Genomic DNA, 18,871 nt, shown 5'->3' on the forward strand with positions numbered 1-18,871 from the left:
CTAGCAGATAAAATTCATGGTTTCACCAAGCTTCTTTCGACGAACTTCCAATTTTCAACCACGAAGGGACTCGACCCCTCAATCTTCTGATCCGAAGTCAGACGCCTTGTCCATTAGGCCACGTGGTCGCAGAAAGCAAGACTTTCACATTTTACAAGTGCTATTGTAAAATTGAAAAACGATTGGGGCACAGTGGAATCTTTGAAAACATACCTTATCATTTGTATTTTTTTCAAGCATGTTACCTAGCAAAATGTTACCAGTTTTTGATCGTCTTTAGGTGTGATAAACTACTTGCTGGGCTTTAGTAGAGAGGACGGATGTGTTTTTCACACAAAAAACCTTTGGATGAAGGTAGATTATTAAACGTGGGGAGCCTGAACTAGCAGCTGACTTTCTTTTGGACTTTTCCTTGCAATAAAAGCTTTTGTTAAGCGCAAATAACACTAAATAGTTGGAGGTCGTTTTCTACCCTTTCCATATTGTTGGCCAGTATGGGGATTGAACCCATGACCTTGGCGTTATTAGCACCACGCTCTGACCATCTGAGCTAACCGGCCCATGCCTAAAGGTCTCATCCAACTCCACTAAATCCAGACAGTTTTCCAGAAAAGACATTCTAAAATGCAAGCAGCATAAAACTGTCAACTGAGTGTGAGTGCCTATCATCTTCAGTTGCAAAGTTCCCATTGAGGAAGCAAAAGGAAATGCCATTGTGTTGGGAGCATTGACGCTTCTAGCAGATAAAATTCATGGTTTCACCAAGCTTCTTTCGACGAACTTCCAATTTTCAACCACGAAGGGACTCGACCCCTCAATCTTCTGATCCGAAGTCAGACGCCTTGTCCATTAGGCCACGTGGTCACAGAAAGCAAGACTTTCACATTTTACAAGTGCTTTTGTAAAATTGAAAAACGATTGGGGCACAGTGGAATCTTTGAAAACATACATTATCATTTGTACTTTTTTCAAGCATGTTACCCAGCAAAATGTTACCAGTTTTTGATCGTCTTTAGGTGTGATAAACTAGCCTTTCCATATTGTTGGCCAGTATGGGGATTGTACCCATGACCTTGGCGTTATTAGCACCACGCTCTGACCATCTGAGCTAACCAGCCCATGCCTAAAGGTCTCATCCAACTCCACTAAATCCAGACAGTTTTCCAGAAAAGACATTCTAAAATGCAAGCAGCATAAAACTGTCAACTGAGTGTGAGTGCCTATCATCTTCAGTTGCAAAGTTCCCATTGAGGAAGCAAAAGGAAATGCCATTGTGTTGGGAGCATTGACGCTTCTAGCAGATAAAATTCATGGTTTCACCAAGCTTCTTTCGACGAACTTCCAATTTTCAACCACGAAGGGACTCGACCCCTCAATCTTCTAATCCGAAGTCAGACGCCTTGTCCATTAGGCCACGTGGTCACAGAAAGCAAGACTTTCACATTTTACAAGTGCTTTTGTAAAATTGAAAAACGATTGGGGCACAGTGGAATCTTTGAAAACATACATTATCATTTGTATTTTTTTCAAGCATGTTACCTAGCAAAATGTTACCAGTTTTTGATCGTCTTTAGGTGTGATAAACTACTTGCTGGGCTTTAGTAGAGAGGACGGATGGGTTTTTCACACAAATATTCTTTGGATGAAGGTAGATTATTAAACTTGGGGAGCATGAACTAGCAGCTGACTTTCTTTTGGACTTTTCCTTGCAATAAAAGCTTTTGTTAAGCGCAAATAACACTAAATAGTTGGAGGTCGTTTCAACCCTTTCCATATTGTTGGCCAGTATGGGGATTGAACCCATGACCTTGGCGTTATTAGCACCACGCTCTGACCATCTGAGCTAACCGGCCCATGCCTAAAGGTCTCATCCAACTCCACTAAATCCAGACAGTTTTCCAGAAAAGACGTTCTAAAATGCAGGCAGCATAAAACTGTCAACTGAGTGTCATTGCCTATCATCTTCAGTTGTAAAGTTCCCATTGAAGATGCAAAAGGAAATGTCATTTGTTGGGAGCATTGACGCTTCTAGCAGATACAATTCATGGTTTCACCAAGCTTCTTTCGACGAACTTCCAATTTTCAACCACGAAGGGACTCGAACCCTCAATCTTCTGATCCGAAGTCAGACGCCTTGTCCATTAGGCCACGTGGTCACAGAAAGCAAGACTTTCACATTTTACAAGTGCTATTATAAAATTGAAAAACGATTGGGGCACAGTGGAATCTTTGAAAACATACATTATCATTTGTACTTTTTTCAAGCATGTTACCCAGCAAAAAGTTACCAGTTTTTGATCGTCTTTAGGTGTGATAAACTAGCCTTTCCATATTGTTGGCCAGTATGGGGATTGAACCCATGACCTTGGCGTTATTAGCACCACGCTCTGACCATCTGAGCTAACCGGCCCATGCCTAAAGGTCTCATCCAACTCCACTAAATCCAGACAGTTTTCCAGAAAAGACATTCTAAAATGCAAGCAGCATAAAACTGTCAACTGAGTGTGAGTGCCTATCATCTTCAGTTGCAAAGTTCCCATTGAGGAAGCAAAAGGAAATGCCATTGTGTTGGGAGCATTGACGCTTCTAGCAGATAAAATTCATGGTTTCACCAAGCTTCTTTCGACGAACTTCCAATTTTCAACCACGAAGGGACTCGACCCCTCAATCTTCTGATCCGAAGTCAGACGCCTTGTCCATTAGGCCACGTGGTCACAGAAAGCAAGACTTTCACATTTTACAAGTGCTTTTGTAAAATTGAAAAACGATTGGGGCACAGTGGAATCTTTGAAAACATACATTATCATTTGTATTTTTTTCAAGCATGTTACCTAGCAAAATGTTACCAGTTTTTGATCGTCTTTAGGTGTGATAAACTACTTGCTGGGCTTTAGTAGAGAGGACGGATGGGTTTTTCACACAAAAATTCTTTGGATGAAGGTAGATTATTAAACTTGGGGAGCATAAACTAGCAGCTGACTTTCTTTTGGACTTTTCCTTGCAATAAAAGCTTTTGTTAAGCGCAAATAACACTAAATAGTTGGAGGTCGTTTCAACCCTTTCCATATTGTTGGCCAGTATGGGGATTGAACCCATGACCTTGGCGTTATTAGCACCACGCTCTGACCATCTGAGCTAACCGGCCCATGCCCAAAGGTCTCATCCAACTCCACTAAATCCAGACAGTTTTCCAGAAAAGACGTTCTAAAATGCAGGCAGCATAAAACTGTCAACTCAGTGTCAGTGCCTATCATCTTCAGTTGTAAAGTTCCCATTGAAGATGCAAAAGGAAATGTCATTTGTTGGGAGCATTGACGCTTCTAGCAGATACAATTCATGGTTTCACCAAGCATCTTACGAAGAACTTGCAATTGTCAACCACGAAGGGACTCGAACCCTGAATCTTCTGATCCTAAGTCAGACGCCTTATCCATTAGGCCACGTGGTCGCAGAAAGCAAGAATTTCACATTTTACAAGTGCTATTGTAAAATTGAAAAACGATTGGGGCACAGTGGAATCTTTGAAAACATACATTATCATTTGTATTTTTTTCAAGCATGTTACCTAGCAAAATGTTACCAATTTTTGATCGTCTTTAGGTGTGATAAACTACTTGCTGGGCTTTAGTAGAGAGGACGGATGGGTTTTTCACACAAAAATTCTTTGGATGAAGGTAGATTATTAAACTTGAGGAGCATGAACTAGCAGCTGACTTTCTTTTGGACTTTTCCTTGCAATAAAAGCTTTTGTTAAGCGCAAATAACACTAAATAGTTGGAGGTCGTTTCAACCCTTTCCATATTGTTGGCCAGTATGGGGATTGAACCCATGACCTTGGCGTTATTAGCACCACGCTCTAACCATCTGAGCTAACCGGCCCATGCTCAAAGGTCTCATCCAACTCCACTAAATCCAGACAGTTTTCCACAAAAGACATTCTAAAATGCAGGCAGCATAAAACTGTCAACTGAGTGTGAGTGCCTATCATCTTCAGTTGCAAAGTTCCCATTGAGGAAGCAAAAGCCATTGTGTTGGGAGCATTGACGCTTCTAGCAGATACAATTCATGGTTTTACCAAGCTTCTCACGAAGAACTTGCAATTTTCAACCACGAAGGGACTCGAACCCTCAATCTTCTGATCCGAAGTCAGACGCCTTGTCCATTAGGCCACGTGGTCGCAGAAAGCAAGACTTTCACATTTTACAAGTGCTATTGTAAAATTGAAAAACGATTGGGGCACAGTGGAATCTTTGAAAACATACCTTATCATTTGTATTTTTTTCAAGCATGTTACCTAGCAAAATGTTACCAGTTTTTGATCGTCTTTAGGTGTGATAAACTACTTGCTGGGCTTTAGTAGAGAGGACGGATGTGTTTTTCACACAAAAAACCTTTGGATGAAGGTAGATTATTAAACTTGGGGAGCCTGAACTAGCAGCTGACTTTCTTTTGGACTTTTCCTTGCAATAAAAGCTTTTGTTAAGCGCAAATAACACTAAATAGTTGGAGGTCGTTTTCTTCCCTTTCCATATTGTTGGCCAGTATGGGGATTGAACCCATGACCTTGGCGTTATTAGCACCACGCTCTGACCATCTGAGCTAACCGGCCCATGCCTAAAGGTCTCATCCAACTCCACTAAATCCAGACAGTTTTCCAGAAAAGACATTCTAAAATGCAAGCAGCATAAAACTGTCAACTGAGTGTGAGTGCCTATCATCTTCAGTTGCAAAGTTCCCATTGAGGAAGCAAAAGGAAATGCCATTGTGTTGGGAGCATTGACGCTTCTAGCAGATAAAATTCATGGTTTCACCAAGCTTCTTTCGACGAACTTCCAATTTTCAACCACGAAGGGACTCGAACCCTCAATCTTCTGATCCGAAGTCAGACGCCTTGTCCATTAGGCCACGTGGTCACAGAAAGCAAGACTTTCACATTTTACAAGTGCTATTATAAAATTGAAAAACGATTGGGGCACAGTGGAATCTTTGAAAACATACATTATCATTTGTACTTTTTTCAAGCATGTTACCCAGCAAAATGTTACCAGTTTTTGATCGTCTTTAGGTGTGATAAACTAGCCTTTCCATATTGTTGGCCAGTATGGGGATTGAACCCATGACCTTGGCGTTATTAGCACCACGCTCTGACCATCTGAGCTAACCGGCCGATGCCTAAAGGTCTCATCCAACTCCACTAAATCCAGACAGTTTTCCAGAAAAGACATTCTAAAATGCAAGCAGCATAAAACTGTCAACTGAGTGTGAGTGCCTATCATCTTCAGTTGCAAAGTTCCCATTGAGGAAGCAAAAGGAAATGCCATTGTGTTGGGAGCATTGACGCTTCTAGCAGATAAAATTCATGGTTTCACCAAGCTTCTTTCGACGAACTTCCAATTTTCAACCACGAAGGGACTCGACCCCTCAATCTTCTGATCCGAAGTCAGACGCCTTGTCCATTAGGCCACGTGGTCGCAGAAAGCAAGACTTTCACATTTTACAAGTGCTATTGTAAAATTGAAAAACGATTGGGGCACAGTGGAATCTTTGAAAACATACCTTATCATTTGTATTTTTTTCAAGCATGTTACCTAGCAAAATGTTACCAGTTTTTGATCGTCTTTAGGTGTGATAAACTACTTGCTGGGCTTTAGTAGAGAGGACGGATGTGTTTTTCACACAAAAAACCTTTGGATGAAGGTAGATTATTAAACTTGGGGAGCCTGAACTAGCAGCTGACTTTCTTTTGGACTTTTCCTTGCAATAAAAGCTTTTGTTAAGCGCAAATAACACTAAATAGTTGGAGGTCGTTTTCTACCCTTTCCATATTGTTGGCCAGTATGGGGATTGAACCCATGACCTTGGCGTTATTAGCACCACGCTCTGACCATCTGAGCTAACCGGCCCATGCCTAAAGGTCTCATCCAACTCCACTAAATCCAGACAGTTTTCCAGAAAAGACATTCTAAAATGCAAGCAGCATAAAACTGTCAACTGAGTGTGAGTGCCTATCATCTTCAGTTGCAAAGTTCCCATTGAGGAAGCAAAAGGAAATGCCATTGTGTTGGGAGCATTGACGCTTCTAGCAGATAAAATTCATGGTTTCACCAAGCTTCTTTCGACGAACTTCCAATTTTCAACCACGAAGGGACTCGAACCCTCAATCTTCTGATCCGAAGTCAGACGCCTTGTCCATTAGGCCACGTGGTCACAGAAAGCAAGACTTTCACATTTTACAAGTGCTATTATAAAATTGAAAAACGATTGGGGCACAGTGGAATCTTTGAAAACATACATTATCATTTGTACTTTTTTCAAGCATGTTACCCAGCAAAATGTTACCAGTTTTTGATCGTCTTTAGGTGTGATAAACTAGCCTTTCCATATTGTTGGCCAGTATGGGGATTGAACCCATGACCTTGGCGTTATTAGCACCACGCTCTAACCATCTGAGCTAACCGGCCCATGCTCAAAGGTCTCATCCAACTCCACTAAATCCAGACAGTTTTCCACAAAAGACGTTCTAAAATGCAGGCAGCATAAAACTGTCAACTGAGTGTGAGTGCCTATCATCTTCAGTTGCAAAGTTCCCATTGAGGAAGCAAAAGCCATTGTGTTGGGAGCATTGACGCTTCTAGCAGATACAATTCATGGTTTTACCAAGCTTCTCACGAAGAACTTGCAATTTTCAACCACGAAGGGACTCGAACCCTCAATCTTCTGATCCGAAGTCAGACGCCTTGTCCATTAGGCCACGTGGTCGCAGAAAGCAAGACTTTCACATTTTACAAGTGCTATTGTAAAATTGAAAAACGATTGGGGCACAGTGGAATCTTTGAAAACATACCTTATCATTTGTATTTTTTTCAAGCATGTTACCTAGCAAAATGTTACCAGTTTTTGATCGTCTTTAGGTGTGATAAACTACTTGCTGGGCTTTAGTAGAGAGGACGGATGTGTTTTTCACACAAAAAACCTTTGGATGAAGGTAGATTATTAAACTTGGGGAGCCTGAACTAGCAGCTGACTTTCTTTTGGACTTTTCCTTGCAATAAAAGCTTTTGTTAAGCGCAAATAACACTAAATAGTTGGAGGTCGTTTTCTTCCCTTTCCATATTGTTGGCCAGTATGGGGATTGAACCCATGACCTTGGCGTTATTAGCACCACGCTCTGACCATCTGAGCTAACCGGCCCATGCCTAAAGGTCTCATCCAACTCCACTAAATCCAGACAGTTTTCCAGAAAAGACATTCTAAAATGCAAGCAGCATAAAACTGTCAACTGAGTGTGAGTGCCTATCATCTTCAGTTGCAAAGTTCCCATTGAGGAAGCAAAAGGAAATGCCATTGTGTTGGGAGCATTGACGCTTCTAGCAGATAAAATTCATGGTTTCACCAAGCTTCTTTCGACGAACTTCCAATTTTCAACCACGAAGGGACTCGAACCCTCAATCTTCTGATCCGAAGTCAGACGCCTTGTCCATTAGGCCACGTGGTCACAGAAAGCAAGACTTTCACATTTTACAAGTGCTATTATAAAATTGAAAAACGATTGGGGCACAGTGGAATCTTTGAAAACATACATTATCATTTGTACTTTTTTCAAGCATGTTACCCAGCAAAATGTTACCAGTTTTTGATCGTCTTTAGGTGTGATAAACTAGCCTTTCCATATTGTTGGCCAGTATGGGGATTGAACCCATGACCTTGGCGTTATTAGCACCACGCTCTGACCATCTGAGCTAACCGGCCGATGCCTAAAGGTCTCATCCAACTCCACTAAATCCAGACAGTTTTCCAGAAAAGACATTCTAAAATGCAAGCAGCATAAAACTGTCAACTGAGTGTGAGTGCCTATCATCTTCAGTTGCAAAGTTCCCATTGAGGAAGCAAAAGGAAATGCCATTGTGTTGGGAGCATTGACGCTTCTAGCAGATAAAATTCATGGTTTCACCAAGCTTCTTTCGACGAACTTCCAATTTTCAACCACGAAGGGACTCGACCCCTCAATCTTCTGATCCGAAGTCAGACGCCTTGTCCATTAGGCCACGTGGTCGCAGAAAGCAAGACTTTCACATTTTACAAGTGCTATTGTAAAATTGAAAAACGATTGGGGCACAGTGGAATCTTTGAAAACATACCTTATCATTTGTATTTTTTTCAAGCATGTTACCTAGCAAAATGTTACCAGTTTTTGATCGTCTTTAGGTGTGATAAACTACTTGCTGGGCTTTAGTAGAGAGGACGGATGTGTTTTTCACACAAAAAACCTTTGGATGAAGGTAGATTATTAAACTTGGGGAGCCTGAACTAGCAGCTGACTTTCTTTTGGACTTTTCCTTGCAATAAAAGCTTTTGTTAAGCGCAAATAACACTAAATAGTTGGAGGTCGTTTTCTACCCTTTCCATATTGTTGGCCAGTATGGGGATTGAACCCATGACCTTGGCGTTATTAGCACCACGCTCTGACCATCTGAGCTAACCGGCCCATGCCTAAAGGTCTCATCCAACTCCACTAAATCCAGACAGTTTTCCAGAAAAGACATTCTAAAATGCAAGCAGCATAAAACTGTCAACTGAGTGTGAGTGCCTATCATCTTCAGTTGCAAAGTTCCCATTGAGGAAGCAAAAGGAAATGCCATTGTGTTGGGAGCATTGACGCTTCTAGCAGATAAAATTCATGGTTTCACCAAGCTTCTTTCGACGAACTTCCAATTTTCAACCACGAAGGGACTCGAACCCTCAATCTTCTGATCCGAAGTCAGACGCCTTGTCCATTAGGCCACGTGGTCACAGAAAGCAAGACTTTCACATTTTACAAGTGCTATTATAAAATTGAAAAACGATTGGGGCACAGTGGAATCTTTGAAAACATACATTATCATTTGTACTTTTTTCAAGCATGTTACCCAGCAAAATGTTACCAGTTTTTGATCGTCTTTAGGTGTGATAAACTAGCCTTTCCATATTGTTGGCCAGTATGGGGATTGAACCCATGACCTTGGCGTTATTAGCACCACGCTCTAACCATCTGAGCTAACCGGCCCATGCTCAAAGGTCTCATCCAACTCCACTAAATCCAGACAGTTTTCCACAAAAGACGTTCTAAAATGCAGGCAGCATAAAACTGTCAACTGAGTGTGAGTGCCTATCATCTTCAGTTGCAAAGTTCCCATTGAGGAAGCAAAAGCCATTGTGTTGGGAGCATTGACGCTTCTAGCAGATACAATTCATGGTTTTACCAAGCTTCTCACGAAGAACTTGCAATTTTCAACCACGAAGGGACTCGAACCCTCAATCTTCTGATCCGAAGTCAGACGCCTTGTCCATTAGGCCACGTGGTCGCAGAAAGCAAGACTTTCACATTTTACAAGTGCTATTGTAAAATTGAAAAACGATTGGGGCACAGTGGAATCTTTGAAAACATACCTTATCATTTGTATTTTTTTCAAGCATGTTACCTAGCAAAATGTTACCAGTTTTTGATCGTCTTTAGGTGTGATAAACTACTTGCTGGGCTTTAGTAGAGAGGACGGATGTGTTTTTCACACAAAAAACCTTTGGATGAAGGTAGATTATTAAACTTGGGGAGCCTGAACTAGCAGCTGACTTTCTTTTGGACTTTTCCTTGCAATAAAAGCTTTTGTTAAGCGCAAATAACACTAAATAGTTGGAGGTCGTTTTCTACCCTTTCCATATTGTTGGCCAGTATGGGGATTGAACCCATGACCTTGGCGTTATTAGCACCACGCTCTGACCATCTGAGCTAACCGGCCCATGCCTAAAGGTCTCATCCAACTCCACTAAATCCAGACAGTTTTCCAGAAAAGACATTCTAAAATGCAAGCAGCATAAAACTGTCAACTGAGTGTGAGTGCCTATCATCTTCAGTTGCAAAGTTCCCATTGAGGAAGCAAAAGGAAATGCCATTGTGTTGGGAGCATTGACGCTTCTAGCAGATAAAATTCATGGTTTCACCAAGCTTCTTTCGACGAACTTCCAATTTTCAACCACGAAGGGACTCGACCCCTCAATCTTCTGATCCGAAGTCAGACGCCTTGTCCATTAGGCCACGTGGTCACAGAAAGCAAGACTTTCACATTTTACAAGTGCTTTTGTAAAATTGAAAAACGATTGGGGCACAGTGGAATCTTTGAAAACATACATTATCATTTGTACTTTTTTCAAGCATGTTACCCAGCAAAATGTTACCAGTTTTTGATCGTCTTTAGGTGTGATAAACTAGCCTTTCCATATTGTTGGCCAGTATGGGGATTGTACCCATGACCTTGGCGTTATTAGCACCACGCTCTGACCATCTGAGCTAACCAGCCCATGCCTAAAGGTCTCATCCAACTCCACTAAATCCAGACAGTTTTCCAGAAAAGACATTCTAAAATGCAAGCAGCATAAAACTGTCAACTGAGTGTGAGTGCCTATCATCTTCAGTTGCAAAGTTCCCATTGAGGAAGCAAAAGGAAATGCCATTGTGTTGGGAGCATTGACGCTTCTAGCAGATAAAATTCATGGTTTCACCAAGCTTCTTTCGACGAACTTCCAATTTTCAACCACGAAGGGACTCGACCCCTCAATCTTCTAATCCGAAGTCAGACGCCTTGTCCATTAGGCCACGTGGTCACAGAAAGCAAGACTTTCACATTTTACAAGTGCTTTTGTAAAATTGAAAAACGATTGGGGCACAGTGGAATCTTTGAAAACATACATTATCATTTGTATTTTTTTCAAGCATGTTACCTAGCAAAATGTTACCAGTTTTTGATCGTCTTTAGGTGTGATAAACTACTTGCTGGGCTTTAGTAGAGAGGACGGATGGGTTTTTCACACAAATATTCTTTGGATGAAGGTAGATTATTAAACTTGGGGAGCATGAACTAGCAGCTGACTTTCTTTTGGACTTTTCCTTGCAATAAAAGCTTTTGTTAAGCGCAAATAACACTAAATAGTTGGAGGTCGTTTCAACCCTTTCCATATTGTTGGCCAGTATGGGGATTGAACCCATGACCTTGGCGTTATTAGCACCACGCTCTGACCATCTGAGCTAACCGGCCCATGCCTAAAGGTCTCATCCAACTCCACTAAATCCAGACAGTTTTCCAGAAAAGACGTTCTAAAATGCAGGCAGCATAAAACTGTCAACTGAGTGTCATTGCCTATCATCTTCAGTTGTAAAGTTCCCATTGAAGATGCAAAAGGAAATGTCATTTGTTGGGAGCATTGACGCTTCTAGCAGATACAATTCATGGTTTCACCAAGCATCTTACGAAGAACTTGCAATTGTCAACCACGAAGGGACTCGAACCCTGAATCTTCTGATCCTAAGTCAGACGCCTTATCCATTAGGCCACGTGGTCGCAGAAAGCAAGACTTTCACATTTTACAAGTGCTATTGTAAAATTGAAAAACGATTGGGGCACAGTGGAATCTTTGAAAACATACCTTATCATTTGTATTTTTTTCAAGGATGTTACCTAGCAAAATGTTACCAGTTTTTGATCGTCTTTAGGTGTGATAAACTACTTGCTGGGCTTTAGTAGAGAGGACGGATGTGTTTTTCACACAAAAAACCTTTGGATGAAGGTAGATTATTAAACTTGGGGAGCCTGAACTAGCAGCTGACTTTCTTTTGGACTTTTCCTTGCAATAAAAGCTTTTGTTAAGCGCAAATAACACTAAATAGTTGGAGGTCGTTTTCTACCCTTTCCATATTGTTGGCCAGTATGGGGATTGAACCCATGACCTTGGCGTTATTAGCACCACGCTCTGACCATCTGAGCTAACCGGCCCATGCCTAAAGGTCTCATCCAACTCCACTAAATCCAGACAGTTTTCCAGAAAAGACATTCTAAAATGCAAGCAGCATAAAACTGTCAACTGAGTGTGAGTGCCTATCATCTTCAGTTGCAAAGTTCCCATTGAGGAAGCAAAAGGAAATGCCATTGTGTTGGGAGCATTGACGCTTCTAGCAGATACAATTCATGGTTTCACCAAGCTTCTTTCGACGAACTTCCAATTTTCAACCACGAAGGGACTCGACCCCTCAATCTTCTGATCCGAAGTCAGACGCCTTGTCCATTAGGCCACGTGGTCACAGAAAGCAAGACTTTCACATTTTACAAGTGCTATTATAAAATTGAAAAACGATTGGGGCACAGTGGAATCTTTGAAAACATACATTATCATTTGTACTTTTTTCAAGCATGTTACCCAGCAAAATGTTACCAGTTTTTGATCGTCTTTAGGTGTGATAAACTAGCCTTTCCATATTGTTGGCCAGTATGGGGATTGAACCCATGACCTTGGCGTTATTAGCACCATGCTCTGACCATCTGAGCTAACCAGCCCATGCCTAAAGGTCTCATCCAACTCCACTAAATCCAGACAGTTTTCCACAAAAGACGTTATAAAATGCAGGCAGCATAAAACTGTCAACTGAGTGTGAGTGCCTATCATCTTCAGTTGCAAAGTTCCCATTGAGGAAGCAAAAGGAAATGCCATTGTGTTGGGAGCATTGACGCTTCTAGCAGATACAATTCATGGTTTCACCAAGCTTCTTTCGACAAACTTGCAATTGTCAACCACGAAGGGACTCGAACCCTCAATCTTCTGATCCGAAGTCAGACGCCTTGTCCATTAGGCCACGTGGTCGCAGAAAGCAAGACTTTCACATTTTACAAGTGCTATTGTAAAATTGAAAAACGATTGGGGCACAGTGGAATCTTTGAAAACATACATTATCATTTGTACTTTTTTCAAGCATGTTACCCAGCAAAATGTTACCAGTTTTTGATCGTCTTTAGGTGTGATAAACTAGCCTTTCCATATTGTTGGCCAGTATGGGGATTGAACCCATGACCTTGGCGTTATTAGCACCACGCTCTGACCATCTGAGCTAACCAGCCCATGCCTAAAGGTCTCATCCAACTCCACTAAATCCAGACAGTTTTCCAAAAAAGACGTTCTAAAATGCAGGCAGCATAAAACTGTCAACTGAGTGTCAGTGCCTATCATCTTCAGTTGTAAAGTTCCCATTGAAGAAGCAAAAGGAAATGTCATTTGTTGGGAGCATTGACGCTTCCAGCAGATACAATACATAGTTTCACCAAGCTTCTTACGAAGAACTTGCAATTGTCAACCACGAAGGGACTCGAACCCTCAATCTTCTGATCCGAAGTCAGACGCCTTGTCCATTAAGCCACGTGGTCGCAGAAAGCAAGACTTTCACATTTTACAAGTGCTATTGTAAAATTGAAAAACGATTGGGGCACAGTGGAATCTTTGAAAACATACCTTATCATTTGTATTTTTTTCAAGCATGTTACCTAGCAAAATGTTACCAGTTTTTGATCGTCTTTAGGTGTGATAAACTACTTGCTGGACTTTTCCTTGCAATAAAAGCTTTTGTTAAGCGCAAATAACACTAAATAGTTGGAGGTTGTTTTCTACCCTTTCCATATTGTTGGCCAGTATGGGGATTGAACCCATGACCTTGGCGTTATTAGCACCACGCTCTGACCATCTGAGCTAACCGGCCCATGCCTAAAGGTCTCATCCAACTCCACTAAATCCAGACAGTTTTCCAGAAAAGACATTCTAGAATGCAAGCAGCATAAAACTGTCAACTGAGTGTGAGTGCCTATCATCTTCAGTTGCAAAGTTCCCATTGAGGAAGCAAAAGGAAATGCCATTGTGTTGGGAGCATTGACGCTTCTAGCAGATACAATTCATGGTTTTACCAAGCTTCTCACGAAGAACTTCCAATTTTCAACCACGAAGGGACTCGAACCCTCAATCTTCTGATCCGAAGTCAGACGCCTTGTCCATTAGGCCACGTGGTCACAGAAAGCAAGACTTTCACATTTTACAAGTGCTATTATAAAATTGAAAAACGATTGGGGCACAGTGGAATCTTTGAAAACATACATTATCATTTGTACTTTTTTCAAGCATGTTACCCAGCAAAATGTTACCAGTTTTTGATCGTCTTTAGGTGTGATAAACTAGCCTTTCCATATTGTTGGCCAGTATGGGGATTGAACCCATGACCTTGGCGTTATTAGCACCACGCTCTGACCATCTGAGCTAACCGGCCCATGCCTAAAGGTCTCATCCAACTCCACTAAATCCAGACAGTTTTCCAGAAAAGACGTTCTAAAATGCAGGCAGCATAAAACTGTCAACTGAGTGTCAGTGCCTATCATCTTCAGTTGTAAAGTTCCCATTGAAGAAGAAAAAGGAAATGTCATTTGTTGGGAGCATTGACGCTTCCAGCAGATACAATACATAGTTTCACCAAGCTTCTTACGAAGAACTTGCAATTGTCAACCACGAAGGGACTCGAACCCTCAATCTTCTGATCCGAAGTCAGACGCCTTGTCCATTAGGCCACGTGGTCGCAGAAAGCAAGACTTTCACATTTTACAAGTGCTATTGTAAAATTGAAAAACGATTGGGGCACAGTGGAATCTTTGAAAACATACCTTATCATTTGTATTTTTTTCAAGCATGTTACCTAGCAAAATGTTACCAGTTTTTGATCGTCTTTAGGTGTGATAAACTACTTGCTGGACTTTTCCTTGCAAAAAAAGCTTTTGCTAAGCGCAAATAACACTAAATAGTTGGAGGTTGTTTTCTACCCTTTCCATATTGTTGGCCAGTATGGGGATTGAACCCATGACCTTGGCGTTATTAGCACCACGCTCTGACCATCTGAGCTAACCGGCCCATGCCTAAAGGTCTCATCCAACTCCACTAAATCCAGACAGTTTTCCAGAAAAGACGTTCTAAAATGCAGGCAGCATAAAACTGTCAACTGAGTGTCAGTGCCTATCATCTTCAGTTGCAAAGTTCCCATTGAAGAAGCAAAAGGAAATGTCATTTGTTGGGAGCATTGACGCTTCCAGCAGATACAATACATAGCTTCACCAAGCTTCTCACGAAGAACTTGCAATTGTCAACCACGAAGGGACTCGAACCCTCAATCTTCTGATCCGAAGTCAGACGCCTTGTCCATTAGGCCACGTGGTCACAGAATGCAAGACTTTCACATTTTACAAGTGCTATTGTAAAATTGAAAAACGATTGGGGCACAGTGGAATCTTTGAAAACATACCTTATCATTTGTATTTTTTTCAAGCATGTTACCTAGCAAAATGTTACCAGTTTTTGATCGTCTTTAGGTGTGATAAACTACTTGCTGGACTTTTCCTTGCAATAAAAGCTTTTGTTAAGCGCAAATAACACTAAATAGTTGGAGGTTGTTTTCTACCCTTTCCATATTGTTGGCCAGTATGGGGATTGAACCCATGACCTTGGCGTTATTAGCACCACGCTCTGACCATCTGAGCTAACCGGCCCATGCCTAAAGGTCTCATCCAACTCCACTAAATCCAGACAGTTTTCCAGAAAAGACATTCTAAAATGCAAGCAGCATAAAACTGTCAACTGAGTGTCAGTGCCTATCATCTTCAGTTGTAAAGTTCCCATTGAAGAAGCAAAAGGAAATGTCATTTGTTGGGAGCATTGACGCTTCCAGCAGATACAATACATAGTTTCACCAAGCTTCTTACGAAGAACTTGCAATTGTCAACCACGAAGGGACTCGAACCCTCAATCTTCTGATCCGAAGTCAGACGCCTTGTCCATTAGGCCACGTGGTCGCAGAAAGCAAGACTTTCACATATTACAAGTGCTATTGTAAAATTGAAAAACGATTGGGGCACAGTGGAATCTTTGAAAACATACCTTATCATTTGTATTTTTTTCAAGCATGTTACCTAGCAAAATGTTACCAGTTTTTGATCGTCTTTAGGTGTGATAAACTACTTGCTGGACTTTTCCTTGCAAAAAAAGCTTTTGCTAAGCGCAAATAACACTAAATAGTTGGAGGTTGTTTTCTACCCTTTCCATATTGTTGGCCAGTATGGGGATTGAACCCATGACCTTGGCGTTATTAGCACCACGCTCTGACCATCTGAGCTAACCGGCCCATGCCTAAAGGTCTCATCCAACTCCACTAAATCCAGACAGTTTTCCAGAAAAGACGTTCTAAAATGCAGGCAGCATAAAACTGTCAACTGAGTGTCAGTGCCTATCATCTTCAGTTGCAAAGTTCCCATTGAAGAAGCAAAAGGAAATGTCATTTGTTGGGAGCATTGACGCTTCCAGCAGATACAATACATAGCTTCACCAAGCTTCTCACGAAGAACTTGCAATTGTCAACCACGAAGGGACTCGAACCCTCAATCTTCTGATCCGAAGTCAGACGCCTTGTCCATTAGGCCACGTGGTCACAGAATGCAAAACTTTCACATTTTACAAGTGCTATTGTAAAATTGAAAAACGATTGGGGCACAGTGGAATCTTTGAAAACATACCTTATCATTTGTATTTTTTTCAAGCATGTTACCTAGCAAAATGTTACCAGTTTTTGATCGTCTTTAGGTGTGATAAACTACTTGCTGGACTTTTCCTTGCAATAAAAGCTTTTGTTAAGCGCAAATAACACTAAATAGTTGGAGGTTGTTTTCTACCCTTTCCATATTGTTGGCCAGTATGGGGATTGAACCCATGACCTTGGCGTTATTAGCACCACGCTCTGACCATCTGAGCTAACCGGCCCATGCCTAAAGGTCTCATCCAACTCCACTAAATCCAGACAGTTTTCCAGAAAAGACATTCTAAAATGCAAGCAGCATAAAACTGTCAACTGAGTGTCAGTGCCTATCATCTTCAGTTGTAAAGTTCCCATTGAAGAAGCAAAAGGAAATGTCATTTGTTGGGAGCATTGACGCTTCCAGCAGATACAATACATAGTTTCACCAAGCTTCTTACGAAGAACTTGCAATTGTCAACCACGAAGGGACTCGAACCCTCAATCTTCTGATCCGAAGTCAGACGCCTTGTCCATTAGGCCACGTGGTCGCAGAAAGCAAGACTTTCACATTTTACAAGTGCTATTGTAAAATTGAAAAACGATTGGGGCACAGTGGAATCTTTGAAAACATACCTTATCATTTGTATTTTTTTCAAGCATGTTACCTAGCAAAATGTTACCAGTTTTTGATCGTCTTTAGGTGTGATAAACTACTTGCTGGACTTTTCCTTGCAATAAAAGCTTTTGTTAAGCGCAAATAACACTAAATAGTTGGAGGTTGTTTTCTACCCTTTCCATATTGTTGGCCAGTATGGGGATTGAACCCATGACCTTGGCGTTATTAGCACCACGCTCTGACCATCTGAGCTAACCGGCCCATGCCTAAAGGTCTCATCCAACTCCACTAAATCCAGACAGTTTTCCAGAAAAGACATTCTAGAATGCAAGCAGCATAAAACTGTCAACTGAGTGTGAGTGCCTATCATCTTCAGTTGCAAAGTTCCCATTGAGGAAGCAAAAGGAAATGCCATTGTGTTGGGAGCATTGACGCTTCTAGCAGATACAATTCATGGTTTTACCAAGCTTCTCACGAAGAACTTCCAATTTTCAACCACGAAGGGACTCGAACCCTCAATCTTCTGATCCGAAGTCAGACGCCTTGTCCATTAGGCCACGTGGTCACAGAAAGCAAGACTTTCACATTTTACAAGTGCTATTATAAAATTGAAAAACGATTGGGGCACAGTGGAATCTTTGAAAACATACATTATCATTTGTACTTTTTTCAAGCATGTTACCCAGCAAAATGTTACCAGTTTTTGATCGTCTTTAGGTGTGATAAACTAGCCTTTCCTTATTGTTGGCCAGTATGGGGATTGAACCCATGACCTTGGCGTTATTAGCACCACGCTCTGACCATCTGAGCTAACCGGCCCATGCCTAAAGGTCTCATCCAACTCCACTAAATCCAGACAGTTTTCCAGAAAAGACGTTCTAAAATGCAGGCAGCATAAAACTGTCAACTGAGTGTCAGTGCCTATCATCTTCAGTTGTAAAGTTCCCATTGAAGATGCAAAAGGAAATGTCATTTGTTGGGAGCATTGACGCTTCTAGCAGATACAATTCATGGTTTCACCAAGCATCTTACGAAGAACTTGCAATTGTCAACCACGAAGGGACTCGAACCCTGCATCTTCTGATCCTAAGTCAGACGCCTTATCCATTAGGCCACGTGGTCGCAGAAAGCAAGAATTTCACATTTTACAAGTGCTATTGTAAAATTGAAAAACGATTGGGGCACAGTGGAATCTTTGAAAACATACATTATCATTTGTATTTTTTTCAAGCATGTTACCTAGCAAAATGTTACCAGTTTTTGATCGTCTTTAGGTGTGATAAACTACTTGCTGGGCTTTAGTAGAGAGGACGGATGGGTTTTTCACACAAAAATTCTTTGGATGAAGGTAGATTATTAAACTTGGGGAGCATGAACTAGCAGCTGACTTTCTTTTGGACTTTTCCTTGCAATAAAAGCTTTTGTTAAGCGCAAATAACACTAAATAGTTGGAGGTCGTTTCAACCCTTTCCATATTGTTGGCCAGTATGGGGATTGAACCCATGACCTTGGCGTTATTAGCACCACGCTCTAACCATCTGAGCTAACCGGCCCATGCTCAAAGGTCACATCCAACTCCACTAAATCCAGACAGTTTTCCAGAAAAGACATTCTAAAATGCAAGCAGCATAAAACTGTCAACTGAGTGTGAGTGCCTATCATCTTCAGTTGCAAAGTTCCCATTGAGGAAGCAAAAGGAAATGCCATTGTGTTGGGAGCATTGACGCTTCTAGCAGATACAATTCATGGTTTCACCAAGCTTCTTTCGACAAACTTGCAATTGTCAACCACGAAGGGACTCGAACCCTCAATCTTCTGATCCGAAGTCAGACGCCTTGTCCATTAGGCCACGTGGTCGCAGAAAG

At 41.5% G+C, this 18,871-nt stretch overlaps 54 non-coding genes across 54 annotated transcripts; all 54 read right to left on the reverse strand.

Annotated features, from left to right (window-relative positions):
* Positions 1–55: 55 nt before the first annotated feature.
* Positions 56–128, reverse strand: trnar-ucg (transfer RNA arginine (anticodon UCG)). The gene has a single exon. It is a non-coding gene; the product is annotated as a tRNA-Arg (tRNA).
* Positions 129–486: 358 nt separating this feature from the next.
* Positions 487–560, reverse strand: trnai-aau (transfer RNA isoleucine (anticodon AAU)). The gene has a single exon. It is a non-coding gene; the product is annotated as a tRNA-Ile (tRNA).
* Positions 561–791: 231 nt separating this feature from the next.
* Positions 792–864, reverse strand: trnar-ucg (transfer RNA arginine (anticodon UCG)). Its single transcript has one exon. It is a non-coding gene; the product is annotated as a tRNA-Arg (tRNA).
* Positions 865–1,044: 180 nt separating this feature from the next.
* trnai-aau (transfer RNA isoleucine (anticodon AAU)) lies at positions 1,045–1,118 on the reverse strand. Its single transcript has one exon. It is a non-coding gene; the product is annotated as a tRNA-Ile (tRNA).
* A 661-nt stretch (positions 1,119–1,779) lies between these two features.
* trnai-aau (transfer RNA isoleucine (anticodon AAU)) lies at positions 1,780–1,853 on the reverse strand. Its single transcript has one exon. It is a non-coding gene; the product is annotated as a tRNA-Ile (tRNA).
* A 230-nt stretch (positions 1,854–2,083) lies between these two features.
* Positions 2,084–2,156, reverse strand: trnar-ucg (transfer RNA arginine (anticodon UCG)). The gene has a single exon. It is a non-coding gene; the product is annotated as a tRNA-Arg (tRNA).
* A 180-nt stretch (positions 2,157–2,336) lies between these two features.
* Positions 2,337–2,410, reverse strand: trnai-aau (transfer RNA isoleucine (anticodon AAU)). Its single transcript has one exon. It is a non-coding gene; the product is annotated as a tRNA-Ile (tRNA).
* A 231-nt stretch (positions 2,411–2,641) lies between these two features.
* On the reverse strand, positions 2,642–2,714 carry trnar-ucg (transfer RNA arginine (anticodon UCG)). The gene has a single exon. It is a non-coding gene; the product is annotated as a tRNA-Arg (tRNA).
* A 357-nt stretch (positions 2,715–3,071) lies between these two features.
* On the reverse strand, positions 3,072–3,145 carry trnai-aau (transfer RNA isoleucine (anticodon AAU)). The gene has a single exon. It is a non-coding gene; the product is annotated as a tRNA-Ile (tRNA).
* A 660-nt stretch (positions 3,146–3,805) lies between these two features.
* On the reverse strand, positions 3,806–3,879 carry trnai-aau (transfer RNA isoleucine (anticodon AAU)). Its single transcript has one exon. It is a non-coding gene; the product is annotated as a tRNA-Ile (tRNA).
* A 225-nt stretch (positions 3,880–4,104) lies between these two features.
* Positions 4,105–4,177, reverse strand: trnar-ucg (transfer RNA arginine (anticodon UCG)). Its single transcript has one exon. It is a non-coding gene; the product is annotated as a tRNA-Arg (tRNA).
* Positions 4,178–4,535: 358 nt separating this feature from the next.
* trnai-aau (transfer RNA isoleucine (anticodon AAU)) lies at positions 4,536–4,609 on the reverse strand. The gene has a single exon. It is a non-coding gene; the product is annotated as a tRNA-Ile (tRNA).
* A 231-nt stretch (positions 4,610–4,840) lies between these two features.
* trnar-ucg (transfer RNA arginine (anticodon UCG)) lies at positions 4,841–4,913 on the reverse strand. Its single transcript has one exon. It is a non-coding gene; the product is annotated as a tRNA-Arg (tRNA).
* A 180-nt stretch (positions 4,914–5,093) lies between these two features.
* On the reverse strand, positions 5,094–5,167 carry trnai-aau (transfer RNA isoleucine (anticodon AAU)). The gene has a single exon. It is a non-coding gene; the product is annotated as a tRNA-Ile (tRNA).
* Positions 5,168–5,398: 231 nt separating this feature from the next.
* trnar-ucg (transfer RNA arginine (anticodon UCG)) lies at positions 5,399–5,471 on the reverse strand. The gene has a single exon. It is a non-coding gene; the product is annotated as a tRNA-Arg (tRNA).
* Positions 5,472–5,829: 358 nt separating this feature from the next.
* trnai-aau (transfer RNA isoleucine (anticodon AAU)) lies at positions 5,830–5,903 on the reverse strand. Its single transcript has one exon. It is a non-coding gene; the product is annotated as a tRNA-Ile (tRNA).
* A 231-nt stretch (positions 5,904–6,134) lies between these two features.
* trnar-ucg (transfer RNA arginine (anticodon UCG)) lies at positions 6,135–6,207 on the reverse strand. Its single transcript has one exon. It is a non-coding gene; the product is annotated as a tRNA-Arg (tRNA).
* A 180-nt stretch (positions 6,208–6,387) lies between these two features.
* Positions 6,388–6,461, reverse strand: trnai-aau (transfer RNA isoleucine (anticodon AAU)). The gene has a single exon. It is a non-coding gene; the product is annotated as a tRNA-Ile (tRNA).
* A 225-nt stretch (positions 6,462–6,686) lies between these two features.
* On the reverse strand, positions 6,687–6,759 carry trnar-ucg (transfer RNA arginine (anticodon UCG)). Its single transcript has one exon. It is a non-coding gene; the product is annotated as a tRNA-Arg (tRNA).
* Positions 6,760–7,117: 358 nt separating this feature from the next.
* trnai-aau (transfer RNA isoleucine (anticodon AAU)) lies at positions 7,118–7,191 on the reverse strand. The gene has a single exon. It is a non-coding gene; the product is annotated as a tRNA-Ile (tRNA).
* A 231-nt stretch (positions 7,192–7,422) lies between these two features.
* On the reverse strand, positions 7,423–7,495 carry trnar-ucg (transfer RNA arginine (anticodon UCG)). Its single transcript has one exon. It is a non-coding gene; the product is annotated as a tRNA-Arg (tRNA).
* Positions 7,496–7,675: 180 nt separating this feature from the next.
* On the reverse strand, positions 7,676–7,749 carry trnai-aau (transfer RNA isoleucine (anticodon AAU)). Its single transcript has one exon. It is a non-coding gene; the product is annotated as a tRNA-Ile (tRNA).
* Positions 7,750–7,980: 231 nt separating this feature from the next.
* On the reverse strand, positions 7,981–8,053 carry trnar-ucg (transfer RNA arginine (anticodon UCG)). Its single transcript has one exon. It is a non-coding gene; the product is annotated as a tRNA-Arg (tRNA).
* Positions 8,054–8,411: 358 nt separating this feature from the next.
* trnai-aau (transfer RNA isoleucine (anticodon AAU)) lies at positions 8,412–8,485 on the reverse strand. Its single transcript has one exon. It is a non-coding gene; the product is annotated as a tRNA-Ile (tRNA).
* Positions 8,486–8,716: 231 nt separating this feature from the next.
* Positions 8,717–8,789, reverse strand: trnar-ucg (transfer RNA arginine (anticodon UCG)). Its single transcript has one exon. It is a non-coding gene; the product is annotated as a tRNA-Arg (tRNA).
* A 180-nt stretch (positions 8,790–8,969) lies between these two features.
* On the reverse strand, positions 8,970–9,043 carry trnai-aau (transfer RNA isoleucine (anticodon AAU)). The gene has a single exon. It is a non-coding gene; the product is annotated as a tRNA-Ile (tRNA).
* Positions 9,044–9,268: 225 nt separating this feature from the next.
* Positions 9,269–9,341, reverse strand: trnar-ucg (transfer RNA arginine (anticodon UCG)). Its single transcript has one exon. It is a non-coding gene; the product is annotated as a tRNA-Arg (tRNA).
* Positions 9,342–9,699: 358 nt separating this feature from the next.
* Positions 9,700–9,773, reverse strand: trnai-aau (transfer RNA isoleucine (anticodon AAU)). Its single transcript has one exon. It is a non-coding gene; the product is annotated as a tRNA-Ile (tRNA).
* Positions 9,774–10,004: 231 nt separating this feature from the next.
* trnar-ucg (transfer RNA arginine (anticodon UCG)) lies at positions 10,005–10,077 on the reverse strand. The gene has a single exon. It is a non-coding gene; the product is annotated as a tRNA-Arg (tRNA).
* Positions 10,078–10,257: 180 nt separating this feature from the next.
* trnai-aau (transfer RNA isoleucine (anticodon AAU)) lies at positions 10,258–10,331 on the reverse strand. Its single transcript has one exon. It is a non-coding gene; the product is annotated as a tRNA-Ile (tRNA).
* Positions 10,332–10,992: 661 nt separating this feature from the next.
* On the reverse strand, positions 10,993–11,066 carry trnai-aau (transfer RNA isoleucine (anticodon AAU)). The gene has a single exon. It is a non-coding gene; the product is annotated as a tRNA-Ile (tRNA).
* Positions 11,067–11,727: 661 nt separating this feature from the next.
* trnai-aau (transfer RNA isoleucine (anticodon AAU)) lies at positions 11,728–11,801 on the reverse strand. The gene has a single exon. It is a non-coding gene; the product is annotated as a tRNA-Ile (tRNA).
* Positions 11,802–12,032: 231 nt separating this feature from the next.
* trnar-ucg (transfer RNA arginine (anticodon UCG)) lies at positions 12,033–12,105 on the reverse strand. The gene has a single exon. It is a non-coding gene; the product is annotated as a tRNA-Arg (tRNA).
* A 180-nt stretch (positions 12,106–12,285) lies between these two features.
* trnai-aau (transfer RNA isoleucine (anticodon AAU)) lies at positions 12,286–12,359 on the reverse strand. The gene has a single exon. It is a non-coding gene; the product is annotated as a tRNA-Ile (tRNA).
* A 231-nt stretch (positions 12,360–12,590) lies between these two features.
* On the reverse strand, positions 12,591–12,663 carry trnar-ucg (transfer RNA arginine (anticodon UCG)). Its single transcript has one exon. It is a non-coding gene; the product is annotated as a tRNA-Arg (tRNA).
* A 180-nt stretch (positions 12,664–12,843) lies between these two features.
* Positions 12,844–12,917, reverse strand: trnai-aau (transfer RNA isoleucine (anticodon AAU)). The gene has a single exon. It is a non-coding gene; the product is annotated as a tRNA-Ile (tRNA).
* A 230-nt stretch (positions 12,918–13,147) lies between these two features.
* Positions 13,148–13,220, reverse strand: trnar-ucg (transfer RNA arginine (anticodon UCG)). The gene has a single exon. It is a non-coding gene; the product is annotated as a tRNA-Arg (tRNA).
* A 255-nt stretch (positions 13,221–13,475) lies between these two features.
* trnai-aau (transfer RNA isoleucine (anticodon AAU)) lies at positions 13,476–13,549 on the reverse strand. The gene has a single exon. It is a non-coding gene; the product is annotated as a tRNA-Ile (tRNA).
* Positions 13,550–13,780: 231 nt separating this feature from the next.
* trnar-ucg (transfer RNA arginine (anticodon UCG)) lies at positions 13,781–13,853 on the reverse strand. Its single transcript has one exon. It is a non-coding gene; the product is annotated as a tRNA-Arg (tRNA).
* Positions 13,854–14,033: 180 nt separating this feature from the next.
* trnai-aau (transfer RNA isoleucine (anticodon AAU)) lies at positions 14,034–14,107 on the reverse strand. Its single transcript has one exon. It is a non-coding gene; the product is annotated as a tRNA-Ile (tRNA).
* A 230-nt stretch (positions 14,108–14,337) lies between these two features.
* trnar-ucg (transfer RNA arginine (anticodon UCG)) lies at positions 14,338–14,410 on the reverse strand. Its single transcript has one exon. It is a non-coding gene; the product is annotated as a tRNA-Arg (tRNA).
* Positions 14,411–14,665: 255 nt separating this feature from the next.
* Positions 14,666–14,739, reverse strand: trnai-aau (transfer RNA isoleucine (anticodon AAU)). The gene has a single exon. It is a non-coding gene; the product is annotated as a tRNA-Ile (tRNA).
* Positions 14,740–14,969: 230 nt separating this feature from the next.
* On the reverse strand, positions 14,970–15,042 carry trnar-ucg (transfer RNA arginine (anticodon UCG)). The gene has a single exon. It is a non-coding gene; the product is annotated as a tRNA-Arg (tRNA).
* A 255-nt stretch (positions 15,043–15,297) lies between these two features.
* On the reverse strand, positions 15,298–15,371 carry trnai-aau (transfer RNA isoleucine (anticodon AAU)). Its single transcript has one exon. It is a non-coding gene; the product is annotated as a tRNA-Ile (tRNA).
* Positions 15,372–15,601: 230 nt separating this feature from the next.
* Positions 15,602–15,674, reverse strand: trnar-ucg (transfer RNA arginine (anticodon UCG)). The gene has a single exon. It is a non-coding gene; the product is annotated as a tRNA-Arg (tRNA).
* Positions 15,675–15,929: 255 nt separating this feature from the next.
* On the reverse strand, positions 15,930–16,003 carry trnai-aau (transfer RNA isoleucine (anticodon AAU)). The gene has a single exon. It is a non-coding gene; the product is annotated as a tRNA-Ile (tRNA).
* Positions 16,004–16,233: 230 nt separating this feature from the next.
* trnar-ucg (transfer RNA arginine (anticodon UCG)) lies at positions 16,234–16,306 on the reverse strand. The gene has a single exon. It is a non-coding gene; the product is annotated as a tRNA-Arg (tRNA).
* Positions 16,307–16,561: 255 nt separating this feature from the next.
* Positions 16,562–16,635, reverse strand: trnai-aau (transfer RNA isoleucine (anticodon AAU)). The gene has a single exon. It is a non-coding gene; the product is annotated as a tRNA-Ile (tRNA).
* A 230-nt stretch (positions 16,636–16,865) lies between these two features.
* trnar-ucg (transfer RNA arginine (anticodon UCG)) lies at positions 16,866–16,938 on the reverse strand. The gene has a single exon. It is a non-coding gene; the product is annotated as a tRNA-Arg (tRNA).
* A 255-nt stretch (positions 16,939–17,193) lies between these two features.
* On the reverse strand, positions 17,194–17,267 carry trnai-aau (transfer RNA isoleucine (anticodon AAU)). Its single transcript has one exon. It is a non-coding gene; the product is annotated as a tRNA-Ile (tRNA).
* Positions 17,268–17,498: 231 nt separating this feature from the next.
* trnar-ucg (transfer RNA arginine (anticodon UCG)) lies at positions 17,499–17,571 on the reverse strand. Its single transcript has one exon. It is a non-coding gene; the product is annotated as a tRNA-Arg (tRNA).
* A 180-nt stretch (positions 17,572–17,751) lies between these two features.
* Positions 17,752–17,825, reverse strand: trnai-aau (transfer RNA isoleucine (anticodon AAU)). The gene has a single exon. It is a non-coding gene; the product is annotated as a tRNA-Ile (tRNA).
* A 660-nt stretch (positions 17,826–18,485) lies between these two features.
* Positions 18,486–18,559, reverse strand: trnai-aau (transfer RNA isoleucine (anticodon AAU)). The gene has a single exon. It is a non-coding gene; the product is annotated as a tRNA-Ile (tRNA).
* A 231-nt stretch (positions 18,560–18,790) lies between these two features.
* trnar-ucg (transfer RNA arginine (anticodon UCG)) lies at positions 18,791–18,863 on the reverse strand. Its single transcript has one exon. It is a non-coding gene; the product is annotated as a tRNA-Arg (tRNA).
* Positions 18,864–18,871: the final 8 nt, after the last annotated feature.

Source organism: Pungitius pungitius, chromosome 21, assembly GCF_949316345.1.
Source record: "Pungitius pungitius chromosome 21, fPunPun2.1, whole genome shotgun sequence".
Taxonomy (NCBI): Eukaryota; Metazoa; Chordata; class Actinopteri; order Perciformes; family Gasterosteidae; genus Pungitius; species Pungitius pungitius.